This window comes from Rhinopithecus bieti, unplaced genomic scaffold, assembly GCF_001698545.2.
Source record: "Rhinopithecus bieti isolate Rb0 unplaced genomic scaffold, ASM169854v2 scaffold_19858, whole genome shotgun sequence".
NCBI lineage: Eukaryota > Metazoa > Chordata > Mammalia > Primates > Cercopithecidae > Rhinopithecus > Rhinopithecus bieti.
Window position 1 is genome coordinate 420,908 of NW_016810077.1, and position 23,657 is coordinate 444,564.

The 23,657-nt window shown below is 40.4% G+C and overlaps 1 long non-coding RNA gene across 1 annotated transcript; it reads left to right on the plus strand.

Moving 5' to 3' along the window:
* Positions 1 to 13,274: 13,274 nt before the first annotated feature.
* LOC108541676 (uncharacterized) lies at positions 13,275 to 22,963 on the plus strand. Its single transcript, XR_001889028.1, has 3 exons — positions 13,275 to 13,424; positions 21,093 to 21,197; positions 22,345 to 22,963. It is a non-coding gene; the product is annotated as an uncharacterized LOC108541676 (long non-coding RNA).
* Positions 22,964 to 23,657: the final 694 nt, after the last annotated feature.

Consider the following 23,657-nt stretch of genomic DNA (forward strand, 5'->3'; position numbering starts at 1 on the left):
ATTACTTCTTGCATCTTGCTACATGTTCTGTATTTGCTCAGAGCCACTGGGAGCTGAGGAATTTGGTCTGCTGCTCCTCTGGGAAAGTTTGGTAAGCTGGTACAAGGAGGTGATGAACAAGGCCATAAACCACAGGATAAATGAAAATGGTACATAAACTTCCCAATATTTGTGAATATGTTCTTTAACGTACCATACATAGTTTCTGTGTGTATGTAACATAGCAAAACAAACTTGTTAAGGTATAATTAATTGGTGTGTATGCCTTCATAAATATCCACCATCAGAAGAAACCTAGAATGAAAGGTTGTGAAAGAACCTAGGAATGATAAAGACTATTGACTAAAGGCCATGTCTATATAGGGGCAGTAGTGAAAGTAGTGAAGCTGCGGGTGAACAAATGAGGCTTCATCAGGAGTTTAGTATCCTTACGTAGCATTACCTAAGAATGCTGCCACAGTAAATTTTTGAAGCACTTTATCTGTTACAAAGAATATTTGTAATTTCCTTTTCTTATTTGATCTTGCCCGGCTTTAGTCAGGAACACCTGCTCAGTTAGAAATGTATTCGGTGAGTATGTACGCAGTTGGAGAATGTGCCCCAACACACGCTGCCTTTGGTCTGTATGCTGGAGTCCTAAAGAGGCAGAGCATGTTGATGAGCATGGTGCCAGCATGGTGCGCCATTCATCCGGACACATAATTTCTGATAAAGAGGGTCACAACTGGGAAAAACCTCAGATTCTACTTGCTTCTCTTCTCCACGTTATTAGACTTTTTCCCCTCTTGAATTTTATAAGCACACTCCTTTTAAAACAATTAATTAATAACTAGCCCTGGGATTTGATGTAGAATTGTGTATTTGTAACTGCAATGGCAGTGGTTTTAAACTACCCTGTAACAAAGAAGCAATTCTAACCAGCAAAAGAGGCAGACGTGTTTCTGTGCAACATCACAGGCTTGTGAAATTGTCCTGATATTAAGATATCAGGAGTGATATAAATTGGAAATTTAACCAAAAATATTTTGCATCAGTGAACAAAGCCTATTTTAAAGTGCTTCTTGCATTTTTCAGATCTTTCTCTTTCTTTCTCCCAAAGTCACATTGTAGTTTCTGATAAAGGAACACACTGGGAAAACTAAGCACATATTTAAACAATGAAATTTAAGGTGTAAAATTCTGCATTTCTGACAAATTTGATATTCACTTTTTTCTAGATTTAAATAGAGCATTCTAAAATATTACCCCTATAGGGGACAAATTTTATATGCATGTTATTTTGTTTACAAAGTGTGGGCTAGTAAAGAGTGAAAAAGACCTTGGCTATTGTTCTTATTTCTTGATAGAAATAATAGCGTCTTAATGTCTGGATTCAAATCTCTACTTATCACACAACTTCCATACATTTCAAAGACAGAACTTGTATTAAATGAAAACAGAAGGCTGGGGCTTCCTACATTTCCTTGTGTTTGTGTTCATACAGAATATTTATGCAATATTCTGACTTGGCCATAATCTATAATTCCTGGCTATTATTCTCAGTTGCAACTATAAATTCTAGATTAATGGTTATAATTTTGGTAAGGCATACATGAAAAGTTATATGTTCATGCTTGAAAGGAGGATCATTAAATATTCATTATTAACACTCAAATTAGTTGTCATGCTCTGTATAATAGTTACCCGTTATCATTTCACTAGTTTGAATTCAGCAATAAGTGAACAACAATATATAGATCATAGCACCAGAGGACTTTTTTTGTTGGGGAACAGGGAGAGAAATGATTTTAAAACCCATTTGACATTTATGTTGACAAATTATTTAAAGGAATTACTGTGTTGTAATAAACATGTTTGTATGTTGCAATAGGATTGTGGCTAAATTTGCTTCTAGTTGTTTAATTACTCTTATTATGATTGTGAAAAACAGTGCTTCTTCAAATAGTTTCAAGAAAAAAAAAAAGAAAATGTAAAAGTTGAGCTATTTCAGTCTTTTGCAGGTATCTAACCTTGCCATGAAAAGCACTTTTCATTTTGTAAGTCGGTATTGAAATCTTGCTTTTTCAGCGAAGCTGGATTATATAATTTGTTCATTTTCTCCATCTGGTAACACATCCTTAAGAAAAAAATGCCAAAAGTAAAGCATGAGATGGATTTTTAAATAAATATTGTGGATAAACATATATAGAGATCGTGTTTTGCCAATCCATTTTGGGATGATATGAGTAAAATAAATCCAGAGGTATTTTAATGTAAAACATTTTGCTTTTGTCTTCCACATACGTTGGTATGCCAGTTCAGTTACGTGAAGATATTAGGGCAGCCACATATTTTTTTGGATCACATGTATGAATCATTCCATACTCCTCAGTAATTTTAAATTGGTTCTTTTCCCGTGGAAAATAACCATAAATTTGATTCTGATCTCATCTTTAGAGCTTTCTGTTTTAAAGAGTCAAATTGTAGCTGATGAACACATTTTGCATTTTTTCACATTGCATCTGGACTCTTCATAACGATGGTTTATTTTATCTTTTCTGCACAGAGGAGAGGAAAAATATATAGGTCCATGAATCAATCTAGATAATGGGGAAGGCTGACTGTAATAAATAATACAGTAACAACCCTAAACTAATGAGCTGTTGCTAAGGTACATTTCATAGGCTCATCCTCTATATAAAAAGTCACTAATAACCCCTTGGTGTAATCAGATGATAAAGCTTTGCCATAAGGCAACACCTGTGCAATTAGAACTGCAGATTCTTTTGCACGTTTCATTAATTTCAGGATTTTGTAAAGGCACAATGACTACACTAATAATCTAGTCTACTTGACTCCATGTCTGCTGGAAACAAAGTGTCTAATTAGATAAAGGTAATTAATTAGAGATAAATGGAGCTAATCAGGCTCAGTTAACACTAATTCTCTGAATTAAGACATTTTGGGACACCTACTATCCCGCTGACTTTGATATTTTGCATTAAGAATAGGTTTAGAGGAGTCAGAAAATACTGGCATTTGAGAATTGAGCAGTCTTTTGATGGCATATTTAGGCATCTGAAGCTAAAGAAGAGTTTTTTTTTTTTTTTTCATATTGTGCTATTTCACCACCTTTCTATAGCAGCTTAAAGAATTCACTTTGTAGTTATTCCAATCTGTGCTAGGCTCCATATAAATTTTAATAACCTTTGCTATCATTTTTATTATCTGTCTAGCCCACCAATGGAAGAAAATCACAAGTTGTTCTATCTCTTAAATAAAGACTTAACTTGTTACATTAAGGAGATGTCAAGACTCATCAGCCTATATCCTAAAATTCTGATACTTTAAAGAGAACAAACACCTAAAATTCTGATCCTTTAATTCCGATTCTTTAAGGAGAACAAACCTCTGCTTTGCAGTGTTGGAAATTCAATGATATGGGGAAAAGATCACGGGCTTTGAAGTCAAAAGACCTGAATTCAAATTCCTGTTCTATTTCTTACTAAATGAGTGATCTTAGAAAGTAGCTTAACCTCTCTAAATAAAATAGAAATAGTATTGATTCACATAATACTAATACTAACTTTACAGGGTTGTCATGAATATTGAGTGAGGTAACTGTATTTAAAGATTTGTTATTATTACCTCTTAGGCTGGGATTGAACACATAACCCAATACCGTATCTCAACTGACTACAAGATTAGGTGTTAAAAACATTACATTTCTCAACCTCATGATAATCTGTGAGCTGCATTTAAATGTATAGAAAGGGAAAAATTAAGAATTTTCTCCCAAATAGTCCATCAGAAAAAAAAAAAAAAAAATCCCCAATTTTTTAGTTGAAGAATGTGAATTTATCTGCGTTGGTTTTCTACATTGAAATAGTTATCCCTCTTGGCAAGTTGTTCCCAGTCCTCAAGAGAACAGAATCGAACTGTGGGATATAGCTTAATATAAACTGGACATTTGAGTCTTCTAAAGTGTCTCTGAGATATACCCCTTGTTCTCTCTGGTCTCTATTCTAACTTATCTGGACCACTCCTAGATTGCTCTAATAGTCTCCTAACTAGTATCCCTGCTTCCATTTCTTTTTCCTGTAATTCATTGTCACCAAATTAATCTCCGTAGGACACTTTCCTCATTGTCTTACTCATCAACACCATAAGCAGTTTGATTTCTTGTTAAATTAAGATCCTGTCACGCAAGCAGCCATATCTGGTTCCATATTATTTATACAGCTTGATCTCCTACTGCCCTCCCTGCCAGTGTAGACTTTACTATTCTTCACCACACTTATCTTTCTTTTATGCTCTTGTCCAAGCCTGGAAACCTCTCTCTTCTTTCAAGACTGATTTCAAATCCTGACTTTTCCCTGATGCCTTCCTTGGCAACTCTGGTCTACCAAGAGCATTGTCATTCCCACATGCCCACAGCAGCTCTCAATGGCATCATACCTACTAGTGGTGGCTCCAGCAGTGATTAGGTCAGTGATCCTGCTTCCTGTCTTCCCAACACTGATGAGATGTCTGAGGCCAGGAACCAAATTCTCCTTGTGTGCTTGGCCTTGCTCACCATCCTCTTCCCTCAAACTCCAACTTTCACAGAGTGTGGCCCTCCAAGGGACACAACAAAACACCTATGTAATTTATTTGTGAGCTGTGGCCCGGCCGGGTCCTTGGGAAGTGAGATCTACATGACTGTTGTAGTAACCTTGGGGCTTTTTGCTGACTTTGGGGCTGGGTTGAGTGCTGTGTTGAGTCTTTGTGTTTAGAGAGAAGATAACCTTGATGAGAGACCAGCTGTGTGTCCCTGAGGCTTTGTGTCTGGCTTGTGTGGTATCTGCCTTTTATAACATGCAATGAGGGGATGCCAGGAAGTGACCATTAGTATTTCATGACAATCAGAATGTCTAGCAAGCAATCATACTACTTCTCCAACAAACATTTCAGAAAGAGCTGGACAAGCAAGAGCTGATTAACATTCATTAGAGACTGTGATGGTTAATTTTATGTGTCAATTTGACTGAGACATGGGGTACCCAGATTAAACATTATTTCTGGATTTCTTTGCGGGTGTTTCTGGATGAGGTTAGCATTTGAATTGGTGGACTGAGTAACGCAGATTGCCATTTCCGGTGTAGGTGGGCATTAGTCAAGCCACTGACAACATGAATAGAACAAAAAGGTCAAGGAAGAGGGAATCCACTCTCTCTACCTGACTACTTGAACTGGGCTATTCATCTTCTCCTGCTATTGACTGTGACTTACACCATCAGACCTCTGATTCTCAGAACTACACTACCAGCTTTCCTGGGTCTCCAGCTGGCTGACAGCAGGTTGTGGAAGTTAGCCTCCATAATTGCATTAGCCAATTCTTATTTTATATATATATATATCCTATTTGTTCTATTTCTCCAGAGAACCCTGAATGATACAGAGACCTTCAATTCAGCTTCTTAGTGAATGCTCAGTGCAGGAGGTTTTCCATGGAGACTCCATACCAGAAAAATCATGTGGATTAGAAACTCATGTAGATTAGATGTCTAAGTTGACTAATTGTAGTAGTTGCAAAAATGTCCACAATATTTTTTCCCTTTCTTTTATCTATGCCCTTTGATAGTACCCTTCCAACACTGACTCTGAGTTTGACCTTGTAATTTGCTTTAGCCAATGAGACAGGAGCAAACACGTAACAGGCAGGGACTTAAAGAATACTTGGCTATCAGTACTTGCTCTCTGGCTGCTCCTGAAACCCTGAGCTACCCTGTGAATGATACCCTGAGCTAGCCTGCTGGATTATGACAGACATGTGGCCTAGTATCTCCCTTTGTCCAGCCAACAGTCAGCCAACCCCAAAAGCAGAGCTACCTAGCTGACCAGCAGGAGATCACAGAAGCACCTGTAAGTCCAGATGAGAGCAGCAGCAGAAGGACATATAGAAGTGAACTAAATAGATAGTTATTTAATTAAACCTTAAGTTTTGGGTCATTTGATATGCAGCAATAGATAACTGATACACTGGTGTAGGCTCTTTCACTGCTTAAACTTAATGGAAATTCAGAGAACATTAAATATTTGGTCTCCAGTCTTGGAAGATATTTAAGCAGGAGCGTCATGGTAGCTTCAAGAGAATGGAAAACAAAAAAGCCTTCTCAGTCTTTTTTTTTTTTTTTTTTTTTTTTCTTCTCAGNCTACCCTGTGAATGATACCCTGAGCTAGCCTGCTGGATTATGACAGACATGTGGCCTAGTATCTCCCTTTGTCCAGCCAACAGTCAGCCAACCCCAAAAGCAGAGCTACCTAGCTGACCAGCAGGAGATCACAGAAGCACCTGTAAGTCCAGATGAGAGCAGCAGCAGAAGGACATATAGAAGTGAACTAAATAGATAGTTATTTAATTAAACCTTAAGTTTTGGGTCATTTGATATGCAGCAATAGATAACTGATACACTGGTGTAGGCTCTTTCACTGCTTAAACTTAATGGAAATTCAGAGAACATTAAATATTTGGTCTCCAGTCTTGGAAGATATTTAAGCAGGAGCGTCATGGTAGCTTCAAGAGAATGGAAAACAAAAAAGCCTTCTCAGTCTTGAGAAAAAAAGAATGGGCTCAGTTTTCATTGTTTTGGGTTGGTAGACGTCAAGGTTGGATTCAAGACCCCTAGAGAAGTGTTAGGCTAGAATTGGAGATCTGTATGGAAAGGAAAGCTGGAGTTGTGGAATAGGATGAGAATGCAGAGAAATTAAAAAGGACAGGATTGTATTGTGGGAACTGAGACTGAGAACTGCAAAAAGGTGTGAGTGGTCAGCAAAACTAATTGCTAGAAAGGGTGAACATGACACTAAATGACTAATAATTTAAGTGCAATTTATAGTTTATAAAATTCACTTACATACATCTCATTTCAATTCTGTGGGATAGAGAGGGTCAAGATCATTATTATGCCCATTTCATAGAAGACAAAACAGGCATAGAGCCATTATGTGCTTTACGAATATCACCTATTTGGTGACATGGCAAATCTCAGATGTCTTAAAATCCATTCTATTTTCACCTATTAGAGACCACTAGTACTGTAGTTAAATCTGTCAATAGGAAAGTCATTAACAACATTTAAGGAAGTGGTTTCAGGAGAGCTGGGAGTGGGGAACATTGTAGCTGGGTGGGAGCGATATCTCATGGAGAGAATATACGAGGATATGGGAGGCGAGGAACAGAATTCCATTGAATGGCAGGAGAATGACTTGATAGGAACTTGAGGGATGACAGGTTTGAAAGGAGGATAAGCATGACAAACAAGGTTGTAGATGGAATGGAAGGAGTCAGTGGAGAGGGAGAAGAGGAAGATGAAAGCAAGAGAGAAAATTTAAAAATAGGGAAAATAAAAAAAAAATAAATAAAAGAAAAAATGAAATGAGAGAAATATTTTAAAAAAGCAGTTCCTGAAGGAGTAGATGCCACTATCTAGAGAACAGGTGAAAAAAGGACTTAGACTCAGGAGGGGCTGAGAGACTGGTAGGAAAGAAATGACAGTGAGAGATTTGGAGGTGGAGAAGAAGGAAGGTGAGTCAGTTCACATCCGAATCTTCAAATCCTGAGATCATTTTCACTCCAAGAAGAACAGTTTGCCTTCTTAGGAAGCACCTGACATGGATCTGCCTTTATATTGAGACAACTGAAAGATTTCTGGAATTGCCTTTGTAAAGCATGTTGTCATTCCTGGGCAGAAATATTTAATTCTGTGATGGAAAGAAATTTACTGGGATAAGCACACTGCATGACTACTATGTGTGTGTGTGTGTGTGTGAGAAAGGAGTTCTGGGACCTGGGAAACTGGGCTCATGGTGTAAGGGCACTAAAGTACACTAGTTATTCACTGCTCTGCCTTGAATCCAGCGTTGGCCTAAGAAGTGGAGCAGATGCCCTCTTACATGGAGGAGATCCTAATTAAAGAGTACCTTCCTACCCAGATCCTGGAAATTTACCATCAGGACTCCCTTCCAATGACTCAAGGCTTCTAATTACTGCTTCAAGACAGATGTTTCTGGGAGGAATAACCTACCAACCCTTAGGGTTTGGTAGACTTCCTGAGAGCAAGTATTGTTACATGATGAGGATGAGGAGAGATGGGGACAGAACTCTCCCAAGCCCATGACACTCCTCACATGATACTGCAAGAGGTTCTGGGGATGCTCCTAAATCTCTCACCATCCTAATCACTCACCTGCTGTCTCAAGGTGCCTCTGCAAGGTGCCTAGTACATCATCAGTGCTCAAAAATACATGGATGAATGAATGGCTTCCCAACTGGTCTCTGCTGACAAGTTGGGCCCCCTGCAACCCATTCGTCAGCATGCTGGCATCCTAGTGATATTTCTAAAGCCCAGGTTTGGTCCATGTAGAGTCCTTCATGACTCTTTGTTACTTACGGGATTGAATTCAAATCACTTAGCTTGGAATACAAGGTCTTTCATGTATGGTCCTTTATGTTGGACTATATGAGGTCCAACTCCTGCAGAGTTTCCTCTTCCCAATCTGGCAGTCCACACAAAACCCCAAGTGTACAGGTACATATTGGCATACCCCCTGTAGACTCACTACAGCCATATTGAACTTCTAGATCCATAAACACCTGAGATGTTTTAAACTGTACCTTGCCTGAGTTGTTTCTTCTTGGAACACTACCTACTTCATCCTGTGTCTTCCTAATAAACATATAGAGTCAAATTAAATGACTCCTCCTCAATGAAGCCTTCCACGAGCTCCTTCATCGAGGTACCAGTCTCCTCTATGTACCTTCCTCGTATCTATCTCTGCTGCTATAGCACTTGACACAAATGAATGGCATTTATTTGTGAACATGACTAGATGATAATGTCCCTAGAATGCAGGACCATTTAAACATTATTTCTTCATACCAAGAATCTATTACGTTCTTCTTCTTCTTCTTTTTTTTTTTTTTTTTTGGTCAGAGCCTCCCTCTGTTGCCCAGGCTGGAGTGCAGTGCCACGATCTCGGCTCACTGCAACCTCCACCTCCCGGGGTCAAGTGATTCTCCCATCTCAGCCTCCCAAGTAGCTGGGATCACAGGTGCCTACCATCCTGCCCAGCTATTTTGTTTGTTTGTTTTGTTTTAGTAGAGACAGAGTTTCACCATGTTGGCCAGGCTGGTTTCAAACCCCTGGCCTCAAGTGATCCACCCGCCTTGGCCTCCAGAGTCTCGCTCTGTCCCCTGGGCAGGAGTGCAGTGGCCGGATCTCAGCTCACTGCAAGCTCCGCCTCCCGGGTTTACGCCATTCTCCTGCCTCAGCCTCCCAAGTAGCTGGGACTACAGGCGCCCGCCACCTCGCCTGGCTAGTTTTTTTGTATTTTTTAGTAGAGACGGGGTTTCACCGTGTTAGCCAGGATGGTCTCGATCTCCTGACCTCGTGATCCGCCCGTCTTGGCCTCCCAAAGTGCTGGGATTACAGGCTTGAGCCACCGTGCCCGGCCTACATTCTTAATAAATGTTTAATTGAGAGTTTAGGCAGTGACTGCTTAAGGACAAACTTCCTTCCTTTTCTCTTTTCCCAAGAATTGTCCTGGATATAGCATTAACTCAGTTGCTTTCTTTGTAAAGCAAAATGTAATTACAACTATGAATCTTTTTTTAGATTGCTTAGTTAAGCATCTGGCTCCAGAGTGAAGCCCTGTAAAGGGCCATCCACTTCTGCTCTGCCCCTGGGAATGCCCTAAGCCTCATGTCCAGTGCCTGAGAAGATGCAGCAGGTACCTGCATTCTCCCTCCCCAGGGGTCTTGGGGCAGGAGGCAGCCTTTTTTGCTCTCATGAACATGCTCTGATATTTATTTGCATCTGGCTTTTTGGAGGCAGGTGAATGAGGCCCACTGGAAGGATGCACGATGACTGTGAGGATCCTGCCCATGACATCATTTCTGCTTCTCCTTCGTTTGTAGGCTTCTGTTTGCTATTTGCCAGAGATGTTTCCAGGTAGATTGCCCTGTGATCTAAGTTCAGCCTATTATCTGCTCCACAATCTAGTGAGTTTGTAGACACAACCATTTTCTAAAGTTGCCCAGCAAAGTGCTCCTAGAATGGAATCTCTGTCTTTGAAGAGGGTGATAAGTTTTCCATTCTCCTCTAGGGTCCCTGAGAAGCCAGTAGGCTGGCTTCCATGTGACCTACATGCTCTAGTGCCTCTTTAGGACATGTGGCAGAAATAAGGGTTTATTTGAAATATTTCTTCACAGGAAAAATACACTCTCTATCACACCGAAAGAGTTTGCATAAGTATTCTTAGGGGCCAGCCTAAGCAACGGAAAGCATTGTTCTGAGAGAAATTTAACTGTATTGCAGTTCCCAGATATTTAATACTTTAAAGAGGAAGTTCTAAAATTTAATAGTTGATTTTATTATTACTCTTTGGATGTAATTAACTAGGGATGCACTTTAAACTGCTTTATTCTGGCTATTGAAATGGATTTTATGGTTTACACTGGGGAAAAAAAAATTCTGTCAGACCATGGGCCTCTCCCTTGGTGCACATTATTAGAGTCTTTTTAGAGACAAGCAAGCAATTTTGCTGTCACTGGTCTTGTTCAAATAGAGTATGTTTATCTATGCAATACTCTTGGGAAAGGGTGTCAAAAAAGGATCACCAGTTAGCAGCTGACATAGCTCCTGCATACACGTCGAAAGAGCTCCTCAAATAGCAAATGAACACATATATTTCATTTTTTATGTGGCTGATAAAATGTTATATCATTAAGTCAAAAGAACATATTTGTCCCGTCTAAGTTGACTTTCGAACTAGCTTTCACTTCTAATACAAATGAGGGCCTTGCAGCTCAACAGAGGATGTTCTGCGGAAACCAAACAGCCGTTCAGGACTTGAGGGAAAGCAGGTCTTTAAACATTGAGCACCAGTTCTTTAATGGGCTGTCGGCAAATCCCCAATCAGTTCTCAGGTATTTAAATACCAGTGGGCTACACAGAAACCAAGCCTTCCTGGATGTTTAGTTTAACTTGTGTATTGTTTTATTTCAAATACTGAATTCTCATCTAATTACTCTGTCAACTCAAAGTGTCCATTCACTTATGTATTCAAGAAATAAATATTGAACAGCAAACAACAAATATATAGTAGGCACCATTCTGGGCTCTTGCAAAAGGGCAGACAAAACAAACAAGATGCCTACCCTTAAGGAAGTTACAATTTGGTGAAGTTGTTAAACAAACAAGCATGCAGTAAACCTATCAGAAATGCTATGAAGAAAGATGTTGTTTATTGGAGTCAGAGAGAACTAAGGCCTCAGCTTTTTCTTTTCTTTTTTTGAGACAGAGTTTTATTCTTGTTGCCCAGGTTGGAGTGCAATGGCACGATCTCGGCTCACTGAACCTCCATCTCCCAGGTTCAAGCGATTCTCCTGCCTCAGCCTCCCGAGCTGGGATTACAGGCATGCACCACCACACCCAGCTAATTTTGTATTTTTATTAGAGACGGGGTTTCACCATGTTGGCCAGGCTAGTCTCGAACTCCTGACTTCAGGTGATCCACCCACCTTGGCCTCCCAAAGTGCTGAGATTACAGGCGTGAGCCGCCACACCCGGCCAGCTTTTTCATCTACATAATGTAAATGATGATACCTACTTTAGAGTTTGAGAATTGAATGAAACTAGAGACTGCAGGTAAGTTTCTTAATGTAGTGCTCCATTAGAGGTAAGATATAATTGACTGCATAGGGAGGATAAATGGCATATTTGTTATGACTTTAAAATTTGGTAAGAGTACTCCAGGACAGAAGTTCAGTCTTCATATTTGAGATGCTGTTATAGAGACCAGGAACTAATCGTTCTTGCCATTTATTTACAAAAGTAATCATGACAGTTTACCAATTAGTTTCTCCTAAAGTACAAAGTATTGATTTGGCATGATTAATCATTTTCTCGTTCTTAAAATACAACTTGTTTTATCTACATTCAAGAATAATATTGATAAATTTAAAGTATATCAAAACAACAAACTAAAACCCAAGCTTTCTCCTTCCAGATGTATGTATGGAATCATGATGTGCATACAGTCATCCCTCGGTATCTACAGGGGATTATTTACAGGACTGCCCTTGGACACCAAAATCCATGGATACTCAAGTTCCTTACATAAAATAGCATAGTATTTGTATATCACCTACACACATCCTCCCATATATACTTTAAATCATCTCTAGATTACTTATAATACCTAATACAATGTAAATGCCATACAAATAGTTGTTACACTGTATTTTTATTTTGTATTATATTTTATTGTTGTATTATTACTTTTTATTGTTTTTTCTTCTCAAATATTTTCCATTTGTAGCTGGTTGAACCTGAGGATGTGGAACTCTTGGATATAAAGGGCTGACTATATTCACCTGGTGTTTTGCTTACAAATTATTTCAGTTCCTTTGAATGGCATAGTCGTTTGGGGGGCCTTTTCAAGGAATCTTTCACAATGGAAACTCACACTTTCACTCCAGCCTCAGTTTAGATTCTTTTATAAAGCACTTGATTCTTAGGGTTCTTTTTCACCCCCTGAAACCTGGAGAAATCCCTGACTTGGGATACCCTACTCCCTAGATGTGATGGTTACTTTTATGTGTCAACTTACCTGGGCTAAGAGCTGTCCAGACAGCTAGTAAAATGTTATTTCTGCATGTATCTGTATATTAATCCATTTTCATGCTGCTGATGAAGACATATCCAGGACTGGGTAATTTCTAAAGAAAAAGAGGTTTAATGGACTCACAGTTCCACATGACTGGGGAAGCCTCACAATCACAGCAGAAGGTGAAAGTCACATCTTGCAGAGCGGCAGACAAGTAGAATGGAAACCAAGTGAAAGGGGTTTCCCCTTATAAAACCATCAGATCTCGTGAGACTTATTCACTACCATGAGAACAGTATGGGGGAAACTGCCCCCATGAATCAACTATCTCCCACTGGGTCCCTCCCACAACACGTGGGAATTTTAGAGTTCCAATTCAAGATGAGATTTGGGTGGGACACAACCAAACCATGTCATTCTGTAAGGGTGTTTCTGGAAGAGCATAGCATTTGAACCAGTAGACTGAGTAAAGAAGGTCAGCTTCACCAATGTGGTAGGCATCAGCCAATCTGCTGAGGGCCCAAGTAGAGCAAAAAGATAGAAGAAGGACAAATTCCATCTCTCTGAGCTGTAACATCCAGCCATCTTCTGCTTTTCTCAGATATTGGTGCTCCTGTTTTTTTTTGGCTTTCAGACTCAGACCAGGCCTTCACCATAGGCTTCCCTGGTTCTTGGGCCTTTGGACTTGGACTTCAGGCTTCAGATGGAATGACTGTATAACTATACCCCCAGCTTTCCTGGGTCTCTGGCTTTCAAAGAGTGGATCGTGGAGACTTCTCAGCCTCCATAATCATGTGAGCTGACTCCCATAATCTCTTTCTCTCTCTCTCTCTATATATATATGTATAAAATATATATGTAAATATATATGTAAAAATATGTATATATGTACATGCTCTAGTGCCTATATATGTGTATGCAATGTGTGTATGTGTGTGTGGTGTGTGTGTGTGTTTCCTTTTGGCTCTGTTTCTCTGGAGAATGCTAACTAAGACACTAGAGATTTGTTCACCATTCACTATGTGCCCCAATTATATTTAATTTAATCATCAAATAGCCCTGTGAGGTGGGTATTATCATTTGCATTTTTTAAAGATGAAGACACAGAAGCTCAAGGAGGTTAAGCAGCTTGCCCAGGGTTAAAAAGCTAAAAAGTCGCTTAGACAGAATTTGTACTTATCTCAATTACATTAACCATTAATTGGGTGCCTGCTGTTTCAGACCTGTGCTGGGCTAGGTGGTGATGATATACCATTGAAGGAGACAGATGTGGTGGAAGCAGATGGTTAAATAAGTAACTAGAAGTGTGATGCTGCTGTGAGAGGGAGACACAGAGGGGAGTAGGAGCATGTGACAAGGGGACCTATTGTTGGAGGCTTCTGTGCAGAACACCACTGAGATCCAAAGGGTGAGGTAGGTCTTTTGGAAGGATGTGGTCATAGGCTGGGGGAGAGGGTGGCCTAGGTGAATGGAACAGCATGTACAAAAGATCTAAGGCACAAAAGAACATGGTGTGTCTTCACCAAAAGAACTGCGGAAAGGTAATTGTATGTGGAGTTTCAAGACCAAGAGGGACTCACACATCCTCACATCCTGGATGTGATGAAGGAGAGGATGAAGGAGAAGGGAAGAGACCAAGTCACATTGGGCCTCGAAGGCTTTCTTAGGCTTTGGACTTTATCCTAATCCCAACAAGAAGTCATTAGAGGACTTTAAGCTGGGAAGCAATTGAATCATATTTGAATATTTTTAAAGATTATGCTGACTACTTGTAGAGAATGGAGTGGGAAGGGGTACACCTAAGGAAGCAAGATGACTAATTATGAGTCTATTTCAATAGTCCAGGTAGAAAATAATGGTAGTTTGGACCAGGGTGGTGGTGGGGGAGATGGAAGTGAACACATTCTATAAATATTTAGTAGGTAGACCTATGGATGGAACACTTTAATGGTAAGTAGTAGAAACTGATTTAAAAGGACTGACTTACTGGCTTATATAACTGCAATATGTAGAGATGAGGCTGGGTTCAGGCAAAGCTCAGTAAACTCTCGAGGAGACTGCTTTCTGTTTGGCTCTCTGTTTTACCCTCTGCCATATATGTTTTATCTTAAAGGGACTTCCCCCATGCCCCATGCTCCCAATGTAGCTGCCAGTGGCTCCAAGGTTACATGCTTCTTTCTTTTCACCCTGTTGGAAAGAAAGCATCTTTGTTCCAGCATTCTCAGCAGAAGTCTCAAGTCTCACTCTAATTGGACCAATTTAAATCTCATGAATATTTCTGAGCAAATTATTGAAGCTAGAAAGATGGAATGCTCTGACTGACTTAGCTCAAGTCATGAGCTCTGCTTCTAGAGCTGTGGTGTTGGCTTTTCTGAAACCGTGGTTCCCCAGATTGGAAATGGAGATGGTTGAGAAGAAAGAAGGGAGGAGTGCATGCTGGAAATGAGCAAAGATCTTTTCTCTTATGGATTGAATGTCAGTCAGAGTTTAGGGAAAAGAAGGTCAAGGATGACCATCTTCTAGTGGTATCTCTCATTGAGGAGGGGAGCAAGAGAACCAGCTTTATGAAGGAAGATAATGAGTTCTGTTGTGTTTGCAGGGCTGGAGAAACATTCAAGGGGTGATGTCAACCAGGCAGTTGCATGGGTTAGCTGAAAGCCCAGAATGGAGGTCCTGGCTGAAGAGAGATTAGTGTGTTGTTGACTTACCTGATCCCAAAACTTGTGCTCTTAATTTGAGGCATATTTTACATTATTCTTAAGGACCGACCAGCAAAAAGATGAGACTGCCTTCATGATGGTGGGGATTTGGCATTGTTGTGCGGAAGATTCCAAGGTAGTAGCTCCAAATGGACTGCAGTCTGGTCAATTGCCACAGCAAGTCTCAGCGGATGAGGGACTTTTAATCACACAACTGTTATATATCTCACTCACATATTATTTTAATGCTCACAATTATTACTTTCCCCATTTTATAGATGAGAAAGCTGAGTCATAAAAAGATTACACCTGAGGTCATAGAGCTTGAAGAGTAGCACTGGGATTTGAACCAAGAAAGTCTGACCTGGAGTCCATAGTCTTAATTTCTATACATACTGCTCCGCTCAGGAGGGAAATGGCTAAGATGGGCATCAGTCAATCAGGTGTTTTTAAACACAAAGCCAAATGGTTGCTCTCATCTATTCGTAGTTCCTGCTGGGATGCTGGTCTCTGGGGTTTGAATTACCTTTGAGGGGTACGGCCCTAGAGGCGAGCATTCCTGTTTACAGTGATCATCTAGACCCCAGCATGGCAAGCGGGGGAAGAACCCTTCATAGTCCAAGGTATGAAACCACTGAGCAAACCAGATGATACAAGTAACCACGAATAGGGTTTGTGATTGAGGATTCTGGGCCTCTGGAGCCTTCTCTTGCCCCATTCTTGCTAATTCTTCATCCTTTCTAAACCATTTTTGACAGCATGACAGAACCGGGGAAGGTAAAATGAGGTATATGGCCCTCTGACTTTTTCCTTAAGCAAAACAGAAATGATAGCTCTGTCCTGTCATTTTGTATTATCTGTGACTCTTTGTTACCATTAGCATGGATAATTAAGAGCTGAGGATAAACCCTCTTTTTTGTTAAATTACTTATTTTTATCCACTGATGTACAATATCCCTAACATTTTTCCCTTTTAATGAATGATGTAAACAAGCAGGAGGAAAAAAATAACGCTCATAGCAAGCAATCCTGTGAATTCCCTACATTATTTAGTGAGAAGATTTTTTCTCCCTGAATCAGATGTTGATCATAATGGTCAAAATAATCCTTGGTACTTTCTCTAGGCTTGCTCATTATCATTCAATATGTTCAACAGAATTATTAAATTTAAAATAGTATGGTGCACCTGGTTGAGATGACAGTGAGAGATTTGGCTTCCTGTCTCTTCGTTAAGGATGAATTCAGCCCTAGGGTGTACTATGAACTTGGCAAATAGCATTATAATAGTGAGAGAATATTGCCTATTGGGTAGCAGGAGTTGATGATTAAATTTAAGTGTGTACTGTCCACATAAAACAAATAATGCATTTTTTTAAAACTTTTACTGTGAACATTCATCACTGGTGCTGAAGATGCACAGTTGCTAATTATTGTGTTTTTAGCTTGTAACATATTGTAAATTTTGTATAATACTACTGTGACCTTATACAGAATAGAAAAGATGACAGGAGGCATATAATTATTGTATGGGGAAGAAATGCCTATAATTATCTACTATTTTTAGGAATAACGTGCATGGCCTCTTAATTTACATAAGCTTTAGACATTCACACATTTTCTGTCTTTGCTTGTGGATGATAAATTTTGCTCAAATGAAATCAGAAGACATACTGTTAGATGAGGAGTTAGCCAACTGCGAGCTTGGTTACAATGAACAACACAAGCTTTGGTGCCAGCTAAAAAAGGGAGCGTTTATTTGGATGGAATTTGTTTAAGGCAAGATTCAAAACATTAAAAAAAAAAAAAAAACAACACCACCATATTACTGTATTGAGGCCTGATAACGTGTGATTATTTTTTAGAGAATTGGTTAAATTATCTTGTGGAAAAGCATTAACCTAACAAAGAGAAAACCTCTAGGATATTTATCACATGGAGGGTGATTATGACAGCATGTTCTTATTAGAGATGAATGTTTTGCACTCATTAAGGTTACCTCTTGAGTGCTCACGGGTGCAAAATGCTTTGCAGTGAAGTACTACAGTTCTGCTGTCCTGTGAGCACTTGCTGTTACCTGGAGGGTTTAATTCCAAACTGAGGGGCCTCTCTAAAAGATCCAGCACTGGTGAAAGCCTGCATCAGAGCCACTGGACAAATGGAAGGGACTGGGAGGTTTTCAAGTCCAACACTCCAGGGACACATCCGCAAGAATTGAGGGTGATGTCAAGAACCCTCTGGTTTCCTAGTGTGGAGTAGCAGGTAGGAAGGACAAGGATGGGCTTGGTCCCTGAGGATCTGCAAGTGAGCCCCACTTGAAGGAAATCAATATGTATGATTCTAAACTCAAACTGTAGGCAAACCTGAACTCAAGCTCCTCACTTTATTGGGGATTTTCACTGTAAAATAATTAAAACATGACTTCCTCCCAAGTAGAAGTTTTCCTGAAACACATAAGATTGTTTGTGTTTGTTTCGTTTTTTTTTTTTTCTAGAAAATGACTATAGCTTTTACTAGCTTACCGGAAATGACAAATATGCATTTACTTATTTATTTATGAGACAGGGTCTTGCTTATTGTCCAGGCCAGAGTGCAGTGGTGCAATCACTAGGAGCCTCGACCTCCTAGGCTCAAGCAGTCCTTTTGCCTCAGCCTCCCATGTAGTTGGGACCATAGGTGCATGCCAGTACATCTGACTAATTTTTAATTTTTTTTATAGAGACAGAGTCTTACTTTGTTGGCCAGGCTAGTCTTGAATTCCTGGGCACAAGCGATCCACCTATCTCTGCCTCCCAAAGTGCTAGGATTACAGGTGTGAGCCACTATGCCAGGCCTATAATTATAATTTAAAAGATTGCATACAACTGTTTAAAAATAGCCTAAGAAACCAGCCTGGACACAAAAACCTCGTCTCTACAAAATACACAAAAAAATTAGCTGGATGTGGTAACATGTACCTGGGGTCCCAGCTACTGGAGGCAAGGGGTGCTGAGGTGGAAGGATCGCTTAAGCCTGAGAAGTGGAGGTTGCGGTGAGGCGAGATGGCGCCACTGCACTCCAGCCTGGGTGACAGAGTGAAACCCTGTCTCAAAAACAAACAAAAAACAAACAAACAAGAAACAAAACAAAAATATCCTAAGAAAGATATAGCTTCTCTCAAACCCCTCTTCCCTTTCCCAACATTTTAAAATCTAAGGCATGGCAGAAAAGCACATTTAAATTCTTGGCTGATTGAGGCACAGCCAATTTTGGTTGATTGGGGTTTTAAGAGGGCCATGTAAGAGATAATTTTAAGTGGTCAGGAGTCAGCAAGATATGTAGATATGCATCATATCCAAGGCCTCAGCGTGCGTATGCACCTTACATTTGGTTTGTTTGAATCAGGATTTGAAGAAGGTTTACCTATTGCATTGGGAGGTATATATATATATATATATACACATATATGTATATATATATTCCCCCCCCACACCACCCCAAGACAGAGTCTTACCTTAATACCCAGGCTGGAGTGCTGTGGCATGATCTCGGCTCACTGCAACCTCCGCCTCCTGGGTTCAAGCAATTCTCCTGCCTCAGCCTCCTGAGTAGCCGGGATTTCAGGCAACTGTGATCACACCCAGCTAATTTTTGTATTTTTGGTAGAGATGGGGTTTCACCATGTTGGCCAGGCTGGTCTCGAACTGCTAACCTCAAGTGATCTGCCTGCCTCGGCATTCCAAAGTGCTGGGGTTACAGCGTGAGCCCCGCGTCTGGCTGGGAGGTATATCTTTTGAGTCTCTTAATCTATAGGCTCGTCTTCCCATTCTTTTTTCCCCTTGTAATTTATTTGCTATAGAAACGTATTCATTTGTCCTGTAGAGTTTCCCACATACTAGATGCTATTTATTTTATCCTTGTGGTATCATTTAACAGATTTCTCTGTCACCTGTATTTCCTGTGGGCTGATAATCTTGATTAAGTTCAGATTTGGATTTTTGGCAAGATTGCTTCATAGGTGGTATTGCATGCTTTTGTCAGGAGGCACATAACATCTGTCTCTCTTTTTGTGTCTCTTTTTTTGCGATGTTAGCAACAGTTGACTATCATAGCCTAAATCCATTATTTTTTTGAGAATTGCAAAATGGTTATAATTCTATCGTCTCATTCACATTTTTTAGCTAGACTACTTTGATGGTGAGAAACTTTCCTTCATCAACTATTTGGTTACCTAGGGTATAACTGGTTTGACTAAAGCTGTCTCCTCCTCCTGTAAACTTCTCCTCTTTTTGTGGTAAAATGCCTTGAACGTTGAAGATAAAGACATCTTCATGGATTTTCAGTGAGATACTGGAGTATACAGATAAGCTTAGAATGTAGAGATCAGCTTAGAGATGTTGAAGTATAGAGATCAACTCAGCCCCTTCAAACTTTACATCATCTGCTCTTTTGAAACAGCAATGATAGGGCCAGGTGCAGTGGCTCATGCCTATAATCCCAGCACTTTGGGAGGCCAAGGCAGGTGGATCACTTCAGGTCAGGAGTTCAAGACTAGCCTGGCCAACATGGCAAAACCCCATCTCTACTAAAAATACAAAAATTAGCCAGATGTGGTGGTGCACGCCCGTAATCCCAGCTACTTAGGAGGCTGAGCGGGGAGAATCGCTTGAACTTGGGAGGTGGAGGTTGCAGTGAACTGAGATTGTGCCACTGCACTCCAGCCTGGGTGACAGAATAAGACTCTATCTCAAAAAAAAGAAAAAAAAAAAAAGAATTAATGTAATGTATGTTAAGTAAACCTTCAAGAAAAGATTTTGTTATTTTATGTAAAAATGCTTTGTTATTAGAAGTGCTATGCAAATTTATTATTATTAAAAGCAATGCTTCCCATGAACTGTATCTTCTTGGTGTTTGGAATTGTCTTCTGCTTCAAAGTGCTTTAGAAGTGATTAAAAAGATGAGATTGTGGGTTTAGTACTCACCAACTGAGGATCAACACTGCTAGGATGCCAGTCTGGTTTGACTTGCTTCCTCTGGCCCTGGCGCTGGCTGAGTGCTGGCTAGGGGAGAGGCCCTGGATGAAAGATGTCCTGGCAGCAGGAGCACTCACACTCACTCTTGAGCCAGGAGGTAGGCGTTAATGTCTGTAGCTGGATTTCTAGCAGTGGAGATATTTAACACCCTCCCAGGATCCAGCAACCCTCTCTTTAAACCTAATTTGGCAAGTGAAAGAGAGAAAGAGTATTTCCAGTTGAACAGTTGAGAAAGTACATAAAGCTTGGTGCCATGAAGACAGAAGCCAGTTATTGGAGACTGAACACTATATGGAGAAGGAATCTTTTTTGATTGCATTGTCTAAGGAGTTACTCTGATGGGACTTTTCTTAGCAGATCTCACTCAATATGGGCCAGTGGGGCATGCTGGGAAAGTAGTGGCTCTAGGGCAGTGTAAGGATATATGAGGTTCAGGACAGGTTGGAAATCCACTTCTGAATGCAGCCGGAAATACAATACTGTGACTAGCATGGTTGTCTGAATGGTTCTGTTCCCAGGAGGACCAGAAGTTCCCTGATGTGGGTTGTAGGGGAAAAGGACAAATGGGAGAACTCAGAGGAACCAGTCCCTCAGGAGAAAGAACAGGGAGTAAAGTGCCTCGTCCAAGTTGCCCCGTGAAGCTGAGCCAACCAGCTTGAGGTCAATTTGGAGGATGCTATGGTCATCCTAGTTACAAAGTTCATGGTAGAAGTCAGGTCACTCCAAGAATGAACAAAAGCTCCTCTTTTTTCAGGGTTTAACTGACGGCAATGGCGAATTTTGGTTTAGACTGAGCTTGAAATATGCCTGTTTTCTCTCCAAAGCTGAGGCCCATTTGCACAACAAGCAAAAAGACAAGGTAAATAACTTCTGTTTAGACTTTCCAAAGTCTGTTTCTGTAGATGACATCTCAAGAACTCTATGACATCACCTCACCTGGGAGTGAACCCAAACACTGAGGATCCTTTCAACATCAAAAAAGGGTCACTTCTTTGAAATGTGATGACTCCCTAGGACGACTTTCTCATTTAAATTACATAGATATCAGAGGAGCCCAGGCCAGGAGGTGAAGCAGAGCAAACTCACACTCTTTGACTACAAAAGCAAATGCATATTTTTGATGAGCCTGCAGTGGCTGCCTTTGCATGCTTAGAACGACATTTTCCTCCCTGTTTTGCCTACAAGGAATGTTGTAAGCAGGCATAAACAAATGCCTTCATTATTTATCCTAGTCTCACTGCACTAAATCTTTGTACATGGGAAATTTGCTATTTTGTTTGGCTGGCAATTGCTTAAGCTAATGGGCCATGAGAGTCTTTCTCAGGGTTGCATCTTGGGATTGTTCTAGTGCAAGTGAACACCCATTAGATTGAAAGTTGTTATAAAAATTGAAGCCATGGGATTGGGTAAAAACTTCTTCATCACCCTCACCTCTGGCACCTTGTAGCCCAGGTTCTACTGTGATTGGAAGAATAATTGGCCGGGCGTGGTTGGCTCACACCTGCAACCCCAGCACTTTGGGAGGCCAAGGCGGGCGGATCACGAGGTCAGGAGATGGAGACCATCCTGGCCAACTTAGTGATACTCTGTCTCTACTAAAATCTACAAAAATTAGCCAGGTGTGGTGGTGCGTGCCTGTAATCCCAGCTACTCAGGAGGCTGAGACAGGAGAATCACTTGAACCAGAGAGTCGGAGGTTACAGTGAACTGGGATCACACCACAGCACTCCAGCCTGGTGATAGGGCTGTGGCCAAGTGTGTCAGAGAGCCCTGGATGAATGTCTTGCTGGAAACCAGACTAATGGGCAGTCTTCTCTCCAAGTTTTTTGTTTTGTTTTGTTTCATATTTAGAATTATCCTTCCTAATACAGAAGAAATGGTATTGAACAGCAGGTTTTCCAAATAAAATCTCTGGTTTGGATGATTATTAAATACCTTGTTTTATGTCATGCTGAGAAAAAGTCATTGACTACTCTTTCTACTCTTCCTTTTCATGAAACTCCCAGAGACTCGGCTAGAGAACCAGATGGAGTGGACATCTAGCCATCTGTCCCCAAGCTGCAACTTTCCTGATTCTCTTTGCTTTCATCGATGAATGGCACCACCATTGTCCTAATGCAGGAATATGGATACCTATTTCTGAAGATTCATCCTTTGTTATTCCTCCCAAATATGGCTAGACCTTTTCACTTCTGGTTACAGTATCATATTTCAGGGTGCATTCAGATTCAATTTCCAACCTGTCCTGAACAACATATTAACATTACTCAACTACAGAGTAGTACAGAAGGCCTATAACCTCCATATGCACCTCAACTCCTCTTTCTGCCACTGCAGTGCAGTGCCCATGGCCTATAGTTACCTATGTGGGCTGAGTACTATACTCAGTGTTTCATATGGGTCTTTTCATTTGCTGCAAATAACTATACTAAGAGGTAGGCACTCTTTTTGTACCAGTTTCCAGGTACTTTGCTCATAGTCACATAGCTAGAGGAACTGGGATTTGAATCAAGGTATTTGCATTTATCATTCCAATTCTTCACCCCTTCCTGTGTCCTTACCTTTTGCCGTGTGACTTTGTGGTTCCCCTATGAAGAAGTGGAATCCATTTTCCCACCCCTTGATTCTAAGCTCAACCATGTGACTTGCTTTGGCCAATGGGATGTTAATGGATGTGCTATAAACAGAAGCTTTAAAGGAATGCTTACGTATTTCTGTTTGCACTCTTGTCCTCTCCTATGACCATGAAGAAAAACACGTCCAGACCAGCCCATTGGAGGGTGAAAGACTCATGCATCAGATCTAAGTCATTCCAGTTGTCCCAGCCTTGGCTATCTATGGTCAGCTTACAACCAGTCAATCTTCAGACTTGTGAGACCAACCAAGACAGCAGAGCTGCCCAGCTGCCTAGCCTCCAAAATCCATTACATAATAATTTTCAATTATGTCATCTTTCTGCTAAAATCCAACCTATCAATCAGTTAATCAATCTACCCATCTTTTAATAATTGCATGTTGCCTAAAGATGAGGTACAGACTTTTGGGTTCCTGTCTGGCATGTAAAGACCTTAGAAGTAGCTGCTCCACCCTAAAAACAAGTAAAAATCTGACCAAGCTGAAAATCAACAATTCTTTTAGATCTGTCAGGAAGTGAGGTTACAGGGTAAATCATTGCCCTTTAAACCAGGGAAACAGACAGACAGATACAAAGAATGACAACTTACCAAAGTAGAAACCCACAAACAGAAACTTATAGAAACCCGTGCTGGGATATGAAAAGCTGAACTGAAATTGATTATACAAAAGCTCAGTGTGGACA